At 46.4% G+C, this 17,455-nt stretch overlaps 1 protein-coding gene across 2 annotated transcripts in view; it reads right to left on the bottom strand.

The window, feature by feature from the left end:
- The window catches only part of pi4kb (phosphatidylinositol 4-kinase, catalytic, beta), a 128,492-nt gene extending 119,734 nt beyond the window's left edge, over positions 1-8,758 (bottom strand). For both annotated transcript variants that reach the window (XM_059980221.1, XM_059980222.1), the window contains exon 1: positions 8,655-8,758. The gene's annotated coding sequence lies outside the window, so the exon portion shown is untranslated. The remainder of the gene's footprint in view (positions 1-8,654) is intronic.
- Positions 8,759-17,455: the final 8,697 nt, after the last annotated feature.

Raw genomic sequence — 17,455 nt, 5'->3', positions numbered from 1 at the left:
GGACTGGTGCTGCAAAACAACAAATTTCACTGACATAGGCCACTGATAATAAACTTGATTCTGACTCTGACTCAAGAAGCATGACATTACTCAGGATAACTGGATTCCCTCAGCGACTCCACATTCACTACCCAGATCAACAGCTTGCTTCATCGCTGCCTCGATGTGGCTGGACCCTGCAGGCAGCGCGAGATGCAAGTCTGCATCCTGCAGGTTCTGCGAGATGCGAGGCTGCATCCTGCAGGTTCTGCGAGATGCGAGGCTGCATCCTGCAAACAGCAAGACGTAACCTCACATCAAGTCTTCTGCAGCACATTACAAACTTACAACCTTTACTGCAAAGGGGAACACCACCAAAGTCAAAGTAAACTTATTATCAAAGTACATAATTGTCACCAGAACATTCCTTCAGAATCGTTTTCTTGCAGGCATTTATAAGAAAAATAAAGAAATACAGTGGAGTTTACCAAAAACTATACATAAAGATGACCAAACAACTAATAGGTAAAATAAGACAAACTATCCAAATAAAAAAAATACTGAGAACAGTGATATTAAACCTGATTCTGAAATATTCAACTGCAGGATATGTCAAACCAGAGGTTCAACCTTAGCTCTTGGAACCCTATATACTGGAACAAATTCCTATTCAATCACCAGTAATGTGTGGGATTAGCTTACTATCTGAATGACATTGAATTAGAATCAGGTTTAATATCACCGGCATACATTGTGAAATTTGTTGTTTTACAGAAGCAGTACATTGCAATACCTAATAAAAACTATAAATTGCAGTAACAAATATATATTAAAAATTAAATAAGTAGCACAAAAGGAGAGCAAAAAAAGAAAAAAAAAGTGAGATGGTGTACGTTGTTCACTCAGAAATCTGATGGTGGAGAGGAAGAAGCTGTTCCTGAAATGCTGAGTACCACCACCTTGATGGCAGCATTAAGAGGGCATGTCCTGCATGATGGGGGTCCTGAATGGTGGATGCTGCCCTGGAGGCTCTGCCATCTGAAGATGCCCTTGAAGCTGGGGAGGCAAGAGTCCACGATGGAGCTAGCAAAGTTTACAACTTTCTGTAGCAATGAGAGGGCATGTCCTGGATGATGGTGGTCTTAATGACAGATGTTGCCTTTCTGAGACATCGTCTTTTGACGATGCCCTCGATGCTGGGGAGGCCGGTACCCATGATGCAGCGCTGATTCCAATCTACACAGCAAGCACAGGGTTCTTCCACAGTTTGGCTTGGCAAGAGTTCACTTAAAGTTAATCCTAATAAGAAAGAGGTAGGATAGGGTGATCAGATGAGTTGGGGAGAGATGGAAGGAATTGTCATAGATAACAAGTACCAGTTGGTTGTAGAATCAGAATCAGGTTTAATATCACTTTTAGACATTTTGTCTTTAAATTACTTCGGAAAAATCAAGAGTTGGAGGAAGATTATCCTTAACCTGACACTCCCAACACTATGCTGCACTGGCAGGGGCTATGGATCTGAACCCAGACAGCGCCCGTGTTGCCAGGTGTAAACCATCCAACAGTTTTTTCTGCAGATGAGGTAGGTCCATCTTGTGCCAGGCCAATAATTTAGTCCTCAAACAACACAGCAAGTCTATAGGTTGTGGAATCAGTTCAGAATTGAGAGTTGGAGACTAAAGTTAATCCACTCTGGCTCAGCAGCCTGATGGTTGAGGGGTAATGACTGTTCCTGAACCTGATGGCACCCTAGGCCCCTGGATCTCCTTCCTGATTGCATTTGTGAGAAGAGCGCGTGGCCAGGGTGGTGGGGGTCCTTGATGATGGATGCCGCTTTCCTGTGGCAGCACTCCATGCAGATATTCTCAGTGGTGGAGAGGGCTTTGCACGTAATGGACTGGGGTGTATTCACCACTTTCTGTAGGCTTTTCTGTTCCTGGGCATCGGTGTTACCATACCAGGCCAACTGCTAGGTAAGCAATCACTCTTCACTGTGCATCAATAGAAGTTTACAAAATTTTCAGATGACGTGCGAATCTGCGCAACCTCTGGAAAGTAGAGGCACTACAGTGCTTTCTTTGTAATGGCACTCAGGTGCCAGTCCCAGGACAGATCTTTGTTATGCTAACTAACGGCAATGAATCTAAAGTTATCAACCCACTTGACATGAAGCCCCTTGGCTGTGGCATGAAGTGAGGGGTGAAATGGGCAGGGGACAGAGTCTGAATAAAATAACACGAGGGGTGGAAAACTACAAGAACAACCTTACCAAAATAAAACAGAGCCATGGAAATTTTTAATTATGAAATTTAAGACGCAGGAGTAGGGCGTAGGCGTAGCCTGGAGGCAGAACCAGGAGTCCTCCATGCTAACAAAGCCCATCTACTCCCTGTGCATACAACTACATGGCAGGCAGAGCAGATCAACAAAGAAGCCTTCACTGGATTCAGAATTTATCAAGACTTTGCTCGGCACAATGCACTCGTTATTGGCAGAAACACCCACAGGTTGTATGATGGCCACTGTGCTTCAGAGTATTGATTGTCTTAGGACACACTGATCATTCAGTAAAGAAGAAAACAACAACGTCGAGTTGGCGACCGGCTGCCAGTGCTGTCCCCAGGGAAACACCCAGTCAGGAGAGTTAGGTTTCTGTAAACCTGGTTTGATTTATAATCCCCATCATTCAAGGCCATGCTGAACACAAGAGATTCTGCAGATGCTGGAAATCTGGAGTGACACATATAAACACACTCGGGCACCAAGGTAGTGCAGCGGTTAGTGTGACACTATTACAGCTCAAGGTATCAGATTTCAGAGTTCAATCCCAGCGTCCTCTGTAAGGAGTTTGTACATTCTCCTTGTGGCCGTGTGGGTTTCCTCCAGGTGCTCCAGTTTACTCCCACAGTCCAAAAGCATATGGGTTAACTGGTCATTGTAAATTGTCCTGTGATTAGGCCAGGGTTATACAGTGGGTTGTTGGGCAACATGGCTCAAAGGGCTGGAAGGGCCTTTTCCACACTGTGCCACTAAAACAAAATGCTGGAGGAACTCAGCAGGTCAGGCAGCATCTACAGAGAGGAATAAACTGTCGATGTTCTGGACCGAGACCCTTTCTCAGTACCGATTGCCACATCTTCCTAGTCCTGGACCTAGCACCTCTCTCCAATGACCCAGAGTCACAGAAACAGTGATCATCTTTGCTTTGAATGGTATCTGAAGAGACACAAGTACATCAAGGTCGTACAAAGGAAAATAACAATGAGAATGCAAAACATGGCAACCCACACAAAATGCTGGAGGATCTCAGCAGCATCTAGAGAGGAGAATAAATATCGATCTTCACATTCAGATTTATTTAACACATGAACATCAAATGCCTAATTTGCATTAACAACCAGCACAGCCTAAAGACGTGCTGGGGACAGTCCACAAATGTCTCCACACATTCCTGCGGCAACACAGCATGCCCACAATGTTCAGTTAAGCAGCAAACAAGCTACTTTCCTCCCTCTCACACACAAACACTGACAATCATCCAACTTCAGGACAGGCCTCCAGTGTCCAAACTCCCGCTTTGACCATTGGGCTTCAACTTGTAGTACCACAATTACAGAGTAAGTGCAGAGCAGCTGGGGCTAGGGTCACAAACATGTAGACTGAGGGATCAAGAGACTCACAACAGCCGGATGCGAATCCAACCAATTCCCTCTGCCCGTTTTCAGTCTGAATGCCTCTGTGCAATCGTCAGTCCTACAAGCCTTTTACACATTGCACTTCAGAATCAGGTTTATTGTCACAACTGTTCGAAGGACAACAGAATGAAAATTACTTTTCCATCTCCACAAAATCAGGAGCATTTCAGCCTCAAGGCCACACTAATTTTATTCAGTGTTCAATAGGATAATGAGATAATCCCACCTTGAGGAACACACACAAAATGCTGGAGGAACTCAGCATGTCAGGCAGCATCTACAGAGAGGAATAAACAGTTGATGTTTCATGCTGCTTCCCTTCATTTTGAAGAGGCAGCCTTCTCCAAGTATTCATAAGTCCTGCCTCTATGAATCCTCTCCAATAATTTGCCCACCACTGAATGAAAACTCGCTGATCTATAATTTCCAGGGTTATCCATAATCCTTTTCTTGAGCAAAGGAATAACATTTGCCACCCAACAACTGCTGTGGCCAGTGAGGACGTAAAGATCACTACCAAGGGCATAGTAATTCCTTCCCTCGCTTCCCATAATAACTCAGAGCAAGCACAGAAATGATAGTCGTATTAGAGTCAGAACTATACAGGCCTTTCGGCTCATCTTGCCCAAGCCAACCAAAATGCCTAACACAAGTCCTATTTGCCTGTGTTTAGCACACATCTCCTCAAATCCTTCCTAGCCAGGTACTCGTCCAAAGATATTTTAAATGTCATAAATGTACCTCCCTCTGGCACCTCTTTCCATTTACACACCACACTCTGGGTGAAAAATCTGCTCCCATCTGTCTCCTTGAAACCTTTCCCCTCTCACTTTCAAAATATGCCCTCTGGTATTGAACTCCACTACCCTGGAGAAAAACACTGCAGCTCCACATCATTTCACATACCAGCTCACCTTTCAATCTCATACAGTCCACGGAAAAGTGTCTCAGAGTACCCAGCCCTCCTTGTTACACAAACCCTCAGATCCTTGTAATAGCCTCACAACTTGTTGTATTGTAGCCTTTCCAGTTTATTGGTGTGTTGTGCTGCTCTTTGCACGCCTGTGGGCCTTACATGTCCTCATGACGACATGGTTTACAAAACCCCACCTACAAGTTTGCAGTTGATACCACCATGCTGGACTGTATATCAAATAACGATGATTTGGAATAAAGGGAGAAGACATGGTGTCATGGCAACAACCTCTCCCTCAACAGAAGACTGACTTCAGAAAGAGAGGCAGTGCACCTGCTCCCAACAGAGCTGAGGTTAACAGGGTTGAGGACTTCAAGTTCCCGGGGTGAACCTCACCAACACTTCTACTTCCTCAGGAGGGTAAAGAAATTTGCTACGTCCCCGTCGGCTCTTAACCTTTACTGATGTACCAGAGGAAGCATTCTGTCTGGATGCATAACAGCTTGCTACGGTGGCAACTGCTCTCTGCCTACAACCGCAAGAAACTGCAGAGTTGTGGACGCAGCTCAGCGCGGCACAGAAATCCTCTCCTCCATGCACGCCCTCTGTCCTTCTCACTGCCTCGGTAAAGCAGCCAACATAATCAAAGACTCCACTGATCCCAGACATTCTCTCTCCTTCTTCCCATCGATCTGAAGATACAAAAGCCAGAAAGCATGTACCACCAGGCTCAAGGACAGATCCTATCCCGCTATTTGAAGACTACTGAATAGTTGGTCCCCTAGGATAATAGTTTGATTTTTGACCTCACAATCAACCTCATTATGGCCTTCCAACCTTATTGTCTACCTGCACTGCACTCTCTTGGTAGCTGCTACATTTTATTCAGCATTCTGTTCTTGTCTTACCTTGGATGTTGTCAATGCTCTTAGTAATGTTGTAATGAAACGATCTAATTAACAGTATGCAAGACAAGTTGTTCACAGTACCTCAACGGATATGACAATAAGAAACCTAGTGACATTAAAGGAGAGAGTGCTACACTGCAGCAGTTACTACTCTTTAATTGCATTAAGTTCAAGTTTCTGGCCACTCAACCATACACATGCATACAGCGAAACAAAAAATTCGAGCTATCCTCCAGCCCCACCCACCTGTCTTCACCTAACAAAACATTCGAGTTATCCTCCAAGCCCTTCACCTCCCTCACCCACCTGTCTTCCTTCACCTACCACCTTCTAGCTATGCTCACCTTTTCATTCTGGCATCTTTCCCCCTCCTTACCAGTCCTGATGAAGGGTCTCGGCCCGAAATATCAACTGTTCATTCATTTCCACAGATGAGTTCCTCCGGCACTTTTCTGTGTTGCTAAACAAAGTATTGTTTCTCTGGGGCCAGGGTGCAAAACACAGCACATACAGTCACAAAATAATACCTGCACAAGTCCCGGAGTGGTATGGCCTGAAGATTGACAGGGTGACATAAAGAGCGAGGTGTACGACTATGTGAGAAGATATAATGTTATTGGCACGTTTACAATAACATGCAATGGTACAAACCAACAGCCTGCAAATCTCCTGATCCTATGGCAATAATTCTAGGACAGCCTACAGAACTAATCCTTCCTCCAAGACACAAAAGTTAATTAACAGCACTCTTCCAATTCAGTGTCACTTACAGGATCTTGTAGCATATCATTTGTTCATTATGTGCTGTGTTCCTGTAGCATAACATTACCACAATACGGTGCAAGACAACACTCACCACTCTTTTTCTTCAGAAAGTTTTCATTCAAGGGATGTGGGCTTTGCGGGGTGAGCCAGCATTTAATTGTCCATACCTAACTGCCCTTTGAGGTGGTTTAGGAGCTTGAGGACTTTTCCAACCACAGCCACAGAAGAAGGAGGGTTGAGCTTGGCGCTAGCAACGCCATTGTGTAAAAACCCAGAGCAGCAGAAGCTCCAAAGACCTCATCCTCAGAGGAGGCTACACCTGGGGACAGCTTGAGGGACTGGCCCAGGACACAGGACTCCGGTGAACCGCTGTCATCAGTCTACGTCACAGTAGTGGTGGCAGGCTGAAGATGACGATAACCACGGTAAATTTCCACAGGGGTATGGGGGAGAGCGTTCCGACAGGTTGTGTCAGCATCTGGTACAGAGGCTCCAACGTGCAGAATTGAAGGAGGCTGCAGAGAGTTGTAAACTCAACCAGCTCATCACAGGCACAATGGTCCCCACCACTGCGTCAGCTTCAAAAGGGGATGCCTCAAGGTGATATCCATCACGAAAGACACTCATTTCATTACTGCCAGCAGGGAGGAGGCACAGAAGCCTAAAGATATTAAGAACAGTTTCTTCCCCTGTCATCTGAACAGTCCATAGACACTACCTCTCTATTCCACTTTTCCGCTATTTATCTTTATTGTAACTTTTAATTTTTTTATGGTTTGCTGCCAAAAAAAATTCACAGTACGTGTGTGTTAAGGAACCAGATTCTGATGGGAGACGAGACATTGAGACAACTGTTGGAAGACCTCTGTACTGGAGCGATCCTCTTTGATGGTAAGTAACAGCCTGTTGGTCATCGAGACAGGGGACATGGGGGAGGGAGGGGAGCCTTGGCGAAGCAAGGTGGAAGACTGCCCATCAGAGCAGTGGTTTGCTCCTTCTTGCAGGAGTGATTTCTCTCTCCCCCCGCTGGCGAGAGAGAACCTGTCTGAGATACCAAAGTACTGGGTTATGGACTGTAAATTTTGATGGACTAGATCAAGGTTGCTTCGGGGGCTTTTGCTATTGCTTGCATGGTGTGGGGGGGTGTTCATTGCTTCTGCTGGTGCAAGTGGGGGGGAGGGAGCAGGTCGATGGTTCGGCTTCTGCTTGTGCAATGGAAGGGAGGAAGGGGGCTTCAGGGTTCTGATGTTTCTATCAATCAGTCTTGGGGTTTCTTGTTTTGTGGATCTCTGCAAAGAGTATAAATTTCAGGTTGTATACTGTATACATTCTGATATTAAATTGAACCATTTGAATTTTTCATGCCTTGTTGAACTGCTGCAGCCAAGTCTTTCATAAAGAAAATATACCGGGAGGTTTCGCAAAAGCCTGAATATGAACTTATGAATGATAGTTGATCCTTACTTTAATAAGACCCTCTATAAAAGTTGGAGCTATCAATTACACTTCGTCACGCATGACTCAGTGAAGAATATAAAGAGCATTATTTCCTGGTGGTGCTGACTGATTTTGAGAATGCACCCAACCCGTTAGAAATATCTGTGTTATCAACCATAAAGACAAGTTAATTTTAATTGCCCATGTACAGTGATTAGAACTTGGCACCTTTACAGGGCCAGGAATCGCAAATACGTCTTTTCAGTGCTCATAACCTTCCCATCCAGATTAAAAACATACTCCACCTCAATCTTAAGTATAGGCCAGCAAGTTCAGCTGTCAAAACAGTATGCACTCTAAGGAACTTAAAGGCACTTTTGAAAGGGTTCCCACGTCAATACTATTATTTGGATTACGAAACAGAAACATTTAAGTATATAAGCTCCGATTATTCGATTTCCAAATAAAATGTGCACTAAATGGTCATACTCAGAGCCCAAGTGCCAATGTTCCCCATTGTAAATAAGGTGGTGTTTGACAAGATACGAGTCTGTTTTGTAAATGCCGGGTCAGACCCTCGGTTGGAAGCTGCTTTACCTGAACTGATCCCATTCCCTCCCTCCATCCATCCATCCATCCCTTTAAAAAACGATGTCAGCAACTTCAGAGCGCTCCCCCCACCGCAACCTAACTTGCAGCATTCCCGTCCATCAAAGTGACGGACAACGCAGCCCCCAATCAATTGTGTTACCCCTGACATCACAAAGGACCACCGACCAATAGTGAGGACGCGGTACGAAGGGACTTCCGTCAAGGCCGTCAGGTTTGGTTGTCGCTTCCCTCACGCATATACATAAAGATGTTGTTTCCCCACCACCACGGCGTTTTATCATTCTTTAAAAACGAGCAAGCAAAAACTACCATCAGCGCGAAGAAAGCGGTTCGACTGACCTTGGAGTGGGTGTTTTTAATTACCCGCCGCTCTCAGCTCGCCATCGTCTCTGCTGCTCGCAGCCGACTGCGGGCACTGCCGCCTCTGCGCATGCGCCGAAATCGTCTGCACTGCGCAAGAGCAAGAGCCCCACTGCTTGCGCATGCGCTCGAAGTAGCCCTTTCCCCCACCCCCTTGTACTTGAAGACCTGCAACTTCTGTGAAGTTTCCTCTGTTGGCGTTGTGCTGCTGGACCTCCACGTAATCTAACCGCCCATTAGCTGCTTGCTCAATCACTGGCACTCTTTCAGGCATTTTAATATTCATACCAAATATTTGAGGGGATGATCTTTGCCTCTTGCTAAACTCTCATGTCCCTTTGTAACCTTGGGCATAATGGATGCCCTCATTCTCAAAGCCACACTTCATTTATAAAGGGTCTTTGATGAGGCCACACATGTAGTATTCTGTACTGTAATAATTTATCATGAGGTTGTGTCCTGTGCCCCTTACTCTACCCCTTGTACACTCAATGACAGTCTGGCCAGATACTGCGCAAACTCCCTCTGCAAATTTACCACTATGGTGGGCCACATCTCAGCAACTTGTCGGAGTACAGAAAAGAGATGGCCTAGTGATGTGGTATCATGACAACAATTTTTTCCTCAATGTCAACAAAAGACCTGGCCATTGACTTCCGAAGGGGGTGTGGGGGAGGCAATGCCAATGCTCCTGTCTACATTAACGATGTTGAGATTGAAAGCTTAAAGTTCCTGGGTGTGAAAATCACCAATAGCCTGTCCTGGTCCAAACACCTAGTCATCAAGGCCAAGAAAGTTCACCAATGCCCCTGCCTTCTCAGGAGACAGAAAAAATTTGGTTTGTCCCTGCCGAATGCACCATAGAAAGTATTCTGTCTGGATGCATAATGGTCTGGCATGGCAGCTGCTCAGCCCGTGACCTCAACAAACCATAGAGAGTTGCAGAGACACAGCTCGGCTTCCCCTCCATGGGCTCTGTCCACACATCTAGCTTCGTCGGTAAAGCAGCCAGTATAATCAAAGACCCCACACATTCCGCTCTTCTCCCCTCTTCCATCAGGCAGAAGATACAAGAGCACATACCACTAGACTCAAGCACAGCTCCTGATAACTCTTGTCTAATAAGATGAACTCAGGCCTCACAATCTACTTCATTATTATCTTGCAGTGTATTTTTGGCAATTTTTACACCTTATTCTGCATTGTTATCATATTTTGTTATTCGAAGCTTAATGATCTGATTTGTATAAACAAATCAGGCAAGGCAAGTTTTCACTGCATCTTGGTACATGTGACAATAATAAACCAATACCAATTTAATGGTCTCTGGCTTTAACGATTCAGAGATGCCTTCTTCCCCTGCACCATCAGATTACTGTGAACTGCCTCAATATTCCTTTCTTTTGCAATCTTATTTATTTTTGTGATTTATTGAATTTTATGTCTTTGCACAGTTCTGCTGCCACAAGACAAATTTTACATCAGATAAAAATATGATAGCCAGCGTGGTGCAGTGGCATCAGCACCGGACTTCGAGGCCAGTGGTCCCAGGTTCGAATCCGACTGGCTCCTCTCGGTTTTCCCATCGTTCTGGGTTGAGCGTCAAGCTAGTAATTCGGCCTCGCGAGAAACAGTGGAAGGCTAAAAGAAACAGCAAGGATGCCGCCCGATGCGCGGAAAGGAACAAGAAGAACCTGATACTAAACCTGAGTCTGATGTTAACGATTAGAAGGGGTTGCCACGGTAACAATGCGGTTAGTGTGAATATATTACAGCCCGGGGGAGGGGGTCAGAGTTCAATTCTGTCCTCTGTAAACAAGAGGATGTTTTTCCCATAACTTCCTCCCACAGTCCAAAGACGTACTGATTAGTTGCTTAATTGGTCATGTAAATTATCCTGTGATTATGCAAGGGTTAAATCGAGGGGGGGTGCTGGGCTGTTGCAGCTCGAAGGGCCCTGTTCTGTGCTCTAAATAAATAAATAAAAGGAACCTGCAAAGTCAAAGGTGAATGTTCACAGGGGGTTTGCAGAAGGGTGGGTTGTCTTCTGACGTTTGTACTCAGGCTGTATCTCCCGGAGGATCATCCATCCTGTATTGTCCAGGATCTTTTGTACATCTGTGAGCTGCCTTTCCCAGGGATCCAATCTCTGTCCAGAACTGAAGTCCTCCAATCCAGCCCAACATCCTCTCTTTCCAGAGAACCTGGTCTCTGCAGATTAGTCTCGGTGATACCGTTCAATGGCTTTGAGGTGCTTGCTGCAGTTCTAAAGGGATTTGGAAGACATTCTGAAAAGAGGTTGTAAGATTAGCCTACATGGTATTATTGCTGAAACAAGAATCGGTTTAGCATCACTGGCCTACATCATGAAATTTAACTTCCCAGCAGTGGTGAAATGAAATACAGAAAAATCCAGAATTACAGTAACTATAGTTACTGGGTTCAATATCCATTCAGAAATCAGGGCAAGAAGCTGTTCCTGAGTCACTGAGTGTGTGCCTTCAGGCTTCTGTATTTCTTTTCTGATGTTAACAATGAGAAGAGGGCATGTCCTGGTGGTGGAGGCCCTTAATGATGGATACACCTTCCTAAGGCACCGCTCCTTGAGGATGTCTTGGACATTACAAAGGCTAGTACCCAAAATAGAGCTGCCTAATTTTACAACTGTTGGTCCTGTGCAGAACCCCCATCCCCATCCCCCATACCAGATAGTGATGCAGCCAGTCAGAAGGCTTTCCATTGTAGATCTGTAGACATTTTTGAGTGTTTTAGGAGACAAGCCAAGTCTCCTCAAACTCCAAAGCCACTGCCTTGCCTTTTGATAGCTGCATCAATATCCAGAGAACTTGACACCCAGGTACTCGAAACTGCTCACTCTCTCCACTTTTGATCCCTCAATGAGGATTGGTTTGTGTTCCTTCCTCCTGCTCTTTCTGAAGTCCACAATCAGCTCTTTGATTTTACTGAGTGCAAGGCTGTTGTTATGATACGACTCAGATTCAAGTTGTTTCAGGGGCTCATTGGTTGGGTAGGAGAAGGAAGGAATATGAATTGGAATTTGGGTTAGCAAATAGTCTTACCACAGTTCCCATTTTTCAGCTGCAGATTCAGATTCAGTTCACTGGGACATATCGGGACTAGTATAATTCTTGGCCCAGTTGAGCAGCTGCCCCAAATAACCAAATAGGTGGAAGAGCAGGTGATCACTTCCCAAAGTCCCACAACCAAAATGTCTCAATGCAAATGATTCACTCACTGACCCCTTCCTTTAAATAAGAGCAGGCGTGTCCTGTAGCCATAACAGGGAAGGTACACTCAACATATTCCTGGGATTCATCCATCATTAAAGACCCCATCACCCTCTTCTCATTGCTACCATCAGGAAGGAGGTACAGGAGCCTGATGACACACACTCAACAATTCAGAAATACCTTCTTCCCCTCCACTATCACTCTGAACAGTACTCATTTTATGCACGGCTTATGTTTGGAATACATTGTAATTTTTTATCTTTGTGTGGTGCATTGCCAGAAAACAACATAGTTCACATCATGTATGACAGTGATAATAAACTAGATTCTGAATTCCCTACTGGACCGAACTTACCTGTCACCATTCACTCCTCCTCAGACCACCGAACACCTCAGGCTCCTCTCTCCTTTGGAAATTGGCCATCTCTTCCTTCCCCTCTCAGTTCTGATTCAGGGATTTAACCCAAAACCTGGACAATTCATCTCCTCCACAGGGGGCCACAAAACAGCACATTTCACAGGGAAAGTAAATCTGAGTCTGACTCTGGTCAAAGTTCAAAAGCTCCAAAGTACATTCATTATCAAAGTATGTTTACTATATACATTCTTAACATTTGTCTTCTTGCGGGCAGACACAAAACACACAACAGGGTCTATAAAAACCCCACACAACAAAGACTGTCACACCCAATATGCCAAACAAATAGAACAAATCGTGTAAACAACTTAAAAAGTAAACAATCAACACACAGAACACGTGTAACCCCCTGGGTCGCCTCAGGCTCGCTTGGCTCGTTCTCGTCTAGGGGGAGCAGCCTTCGGCCCCGCCAAACTGGGTAATCAGCTGGTGTGGATGCTGTGTGATGTCCCCGCCTCGCCCAAAAATAGACAGTACACCATATGCGATTAAATGAGTACAATTTATAAAGGTTACTTTAACTAAGTGATTAATAACGATACAGTATATATGAAGAGAAAATTAAAGAAAAGGCGCCAAACTTATCAAAGTCCAAACCACTTCATGCACAACCGTTGGAGCTCAATTACTGAAGTCTTCTGGTCACCATTCGCTCCCCTCCGAACTCCTCGACTCGCAGCTCAGGACCCTCCGAACTCCTCGACTCTCCAAACAGCTCAGGACCCTCCGAGTGGTCAACCAAGCACATCTAGCTTCATCCCCTCCCCTCCTCGGAGAATCTCCCGGCCTCGGACCCCCTTTTGGGGTCCGTTCCTCGCCCAGCTTAGAGCATTGGGTCCTCTCTCTCGACCCCCTCGCGCCGATCTGCCCAAAAGCCCGTCAACAAAAGCTTACAGACTCAGAAGAAAGAACATTAATCCCCATTTGGTTTACAAAGGAATACCATTCTCGTTATCAGTAAATTAGCATTCCTGCTAGTTAACAAAAAGAAAAAACCCCCTTTACACTCTCCCTCCACCAAATAAAAGTCATGTCCTCATGACTACTAAATAACTCGCCACCTTTCCTGCCAACACACCGTAACCCAAGCACAAACAGTGACATCTCCTCCCCACACAGTAACCCTCACGCCCTGTTCCTCAGGCGCTACTTAGGCCAACTATCTGGGAGTTCCCTAACCCTTCTGAGACCTCCATACCCCCTCACCTAAACCCTTCAGGCTCGGACACAACTAGGGATACCTTGGGCCCACTACCAACTCCTCTCTCAACCTCTCACTCATGCCCCACACTGCACACAGCTAACCCTCCCCGATACACCTGACTCAATGGGAGAAGGGCCAAAGGTCTCTTCCTCAATCAAGGGAAAGTCAGCAAAAGGCAGCATGTACCACACATCCAGCACATTATCTATCAAATCTGTATTCTTCCTCATTTCTGCGATCGGTAGCTGCTGTTTGATCTTCTCCAAACGGAAACACGTGGCCTGCACTGCTCCCGCAGTCTCTTCAGCCTCCTGTTCAGTATTCACTGCACTTCTCTCCAGCTTTTTCTTCCTCATGACTTCTTCCAGATCAACTTTCAGGTTTTGCACTTCATTTGAACTGTCGATGGTCATCTTCAGGTTCCCTTCAAGCTTCCGCTTCCCTCTTCTGAGATTTGTCTGTAATTTCTTCACCTCCACAAACTCCCCTCTCCGGGTTCTCAGTTTGCTATTACCCTCAGTCAGACAACTTTCTTCATTCTCTCCAACTTGTAAGTCTTCCGAATGGTTCCAGATCACTTTCTCCAGTCTCTCCGTCTTCATTTCAAACTTGATTCCGTAGAGACAGTCACTCATGAGCTGCGACCTTCATCAGCCCTGGCACGTGTCCCGAAAACACTTTAACTCGGTAGTTCTAAGTTGCTCCTGTAACGACCTCACTTCATATTCTCCTGAGGCAAATCCAAACACCAAGAGATCATCCACATACACCAAAACTCCAAACGCCTCCACATCCCCTATGGTCTTCCACCTGCCCCGCAGGAAGGTTGCAAGGGCTCCTGATATGCCCTGTGGCATCTTTTCGGACCCGAAGACTCCTAGGGAATTTATAACTGCCGTCTTCTCCTTGTCGGCCTCACCCATCGGGATCTGGCAACATCCACTCCTCAGATCCAGCACCTTAAACCACTTCACACCACTCAGACAGGCCATCGCCTCTCTGGCCCTCAGGGCCATATTCTGGTCACTGACAGTGCGCCTCTTCAACGCAATATCCACACACACACGCTGCCTACGTCTTCCACGGCTGTAGGGGCCAGTCGCCGCAACCTCTCTCTCTCCGAGGTGTCTTCAGCGGTCAATACCTCCCTCGTGGTATTTCGCAGCGTCCAAAAAGAGGGTCTCACCCTCAGATACTTCCCCCAGGCCGTACCGCCACTGTCTCTTGTTTGAATTCGGTATCAGCCCAATGCTGCTACACACGTCCACACAAGCAGCTCGAAACTCTGGGTGCATCGACAATGCCTCCAAACAGTGCTCACCCGCCTCCTCCGGGCAGGCCCCCAAGCGCACCAGCAGGATATTGGTTCTCTCTAGAACAGAAACGCTGCCCGTCTCAACAGGGTCCGGACACATCAGTATTAACGATTCCTGAACCTCAGTCTCCTCCACATTTGCCTCCAAGAACTCCATTTTCACTGACCAACAACCGTCGTCTGGATAATCACCGGCACTGGTACCCCGAATCTCCAGTGTTCTCAATGTCGTCAAGGGTAAATGCTTCCAATAACGGTTATAAAACAAACTATACAGCAACTTAACTGGCGCCCCGGTGCCGAGGATGGCTTTAACTTGACTTCCATCCATCCGTAACAACACCTGTGCGCGTGGTCCCTCTAAGCCTTCAGGAATAGGGTCTGCTCCTTTCGGGAGTTCCTTGGTACATTGCTGGGAACGTGCTCCCCCAGAGACCCCAAGCAGTTCCCCCACTGGGCCTCCTCTAAGTTTCCCGACACCTCTCGAATCAATGGAACAACTGATCCCCTTGACAGATCCCCTTGGCACCACAAGCAATTTATCTGCCCCCCTAGGCAAAAAGAGATACCCTAAAAACTTCCACCAATCTCCTGCCACGGATATGATAAGCCCCCCAGCTGCGGCATTTGTCTTCCAGTCGAACCACACGCATTTTCCCACACTTTCCCAGAACTGGCAGCTGTCACTTCGAGGTAATTGCGCCTGACAGTTCTAACAAAGTCACCAGCCCGCCTACTCAAACTTTCAACCCGTCCCTGTCGCTTTTCCTCAGCCAAGCACTGCCACTCACCCAACAACTGAGAGGTCCACTCCGCCCATGCCTCCGCCCCTTTAGGGCTGGATGTTATTCCAATAACCGGGCGGAGCTCACCACTGCTGAAACATCCCAACCTGTCACTCCTCACTCTCCAAACAGTACGGACAGCCCATGGTCCCACCACCATTTCGTCAGCACTAGTCGGAACTCGAACAAAGACCTCCAGGCTACCAACAGCAGCCACCCCACCCAACACACACGCAGTGATAACCAGCAATCGCACACCCACAAAGGCACACCAGCTCTTCGCCGCAGACACAATTTAAAGAGGGTGATCACACAGCTTCCTCTGAAATCAATCCCGGACGAGCCCCCACAATGTAATCCCCTGGGTGGTCTCAGGCTCGCTCAGCTTGTTCTTGTCTAGGGAGAGCAGCCTTCGGCCCCGCCAAACTGGGTAATCAGCTGGTGTGGATGCTGTGTGATGTCCCCGCCTCGCCCAAAAACAGACAGTACACCATATGCGATTAAATGAGTACAATTTATAAAGGTTACTATAACTAAGTGATTAATAACGATACAGTATATATGAAGAGAAAATTAAAGAAAAGGCGCCAAACTTATCAAAGTCCAAACCACTTCGTGCACAACCGTTGGAGCTCAATTACTGAAGTCTTCTGGCCACCATTCGATCCCCTCCGAACTCCTCGACTCGCAGCTCAGGACCCTCCGAACTCCTCGGACTCTCCAAACCGCTCAGGACCCTCCGAGTGGTCAACCAAGCACATCTAGCTTCATCCCCTCCCCTCCTCGGAGAATCTCCCGGCCTCGGACCCCCCTTTGGGGTCCGTTCCTCACCCAGCTTACAGCATTGCGTTCTCTCTCTCGACCCCCTCGCGCTGATCTGCCCAAAAGCCCGTCAACAAAAGCTTACAGACTCAGAAGAAAGAACATTAATCCCCATTTGGTTTACAAAGGAATACCATTCTCGTTATCAGTAAATTAGCATTCCTGCTAGTTAACAAAAAGAAGAAACCCTCTTTACACACGAATCACAGAAAGTGAGTTCACAGCCGCGGACAAGAGAAAATCTGCAGATGCTGGAAAGCTGAGCAACACACACCACAAAATGCAGGAGGAATTCAGCAGGCAAGGCAGCAGCTTTGGGAAAGAAACCCTTCAGCAGGACTGGAGAAAAAGCCACAGCCGTGGAGCCAGTTGGGCGCTGGGGCGAGTGAAATTGGTCCAGGAGCCCAGCCCAAAGTCTGCAGTTCATCACTGAAGCAAGTAAAACCTCAAGGAGAAGTGAGCTCGAAGATAAAAGGCTTGATCTCAAAATCGAGATTACAAGACTGTTGAATGAAGGACAAACTAGTGGAGAAGGAGATTTGGTAGTATGGTAGGCTTGAAACTAACATCTCACTGAATGGCAGAGCATATGTGTGGATAACTCGAAGTTCAAAGTAAATTTGTTATCAAAGTACACAGATGTCCCCACATGCAAGATTCATTTTCTTGCAGGAATACTCAACAAATCTATGGAATAATAACCATCACAGAATCAACAAGAGGCCTCCCAAACAGAGTGCAGGGGACAACAAACTGTACAGATATGAAAAAAGTAAATAACAATAATTGTTGTCGTGGCTATCCCTCGAGATCGAGGATGATGGTCTTCGTTCCGTTTCCACAGAGCGAAGATGCCTGTGCGTGTATTTGTTTAACATGTACTTGACGTTGCACTCCAAGAAGCACACGATACTTCACAAATCAACCAACTGATTCCAATGGCGTGGAAACCACGACGATTGGAGCTGATGGATTTGTTGCAGCC

The sequence above is a fragment of the Hypanus sabinus genome, chromosome 9, assembly GCF_030144855.1.
Source record: "Hypanus sabinus isolate sHypSab1 chromosome 9, sHypSab1.hap1, whole genome shotgun sequence".
NCBI classification, from domain to species: domain Eukaryota; kingdom Metazoa; phylum Chordata; class Chondrichthyes; order Myliobatiformes; family Dasyatidae; genus Hypanus; species Hypanus sabinus.
Note: the sequence above shows the minus strand (reverse complement) of the source record. Positions and strands in the feature narration are given on the sequence as shown.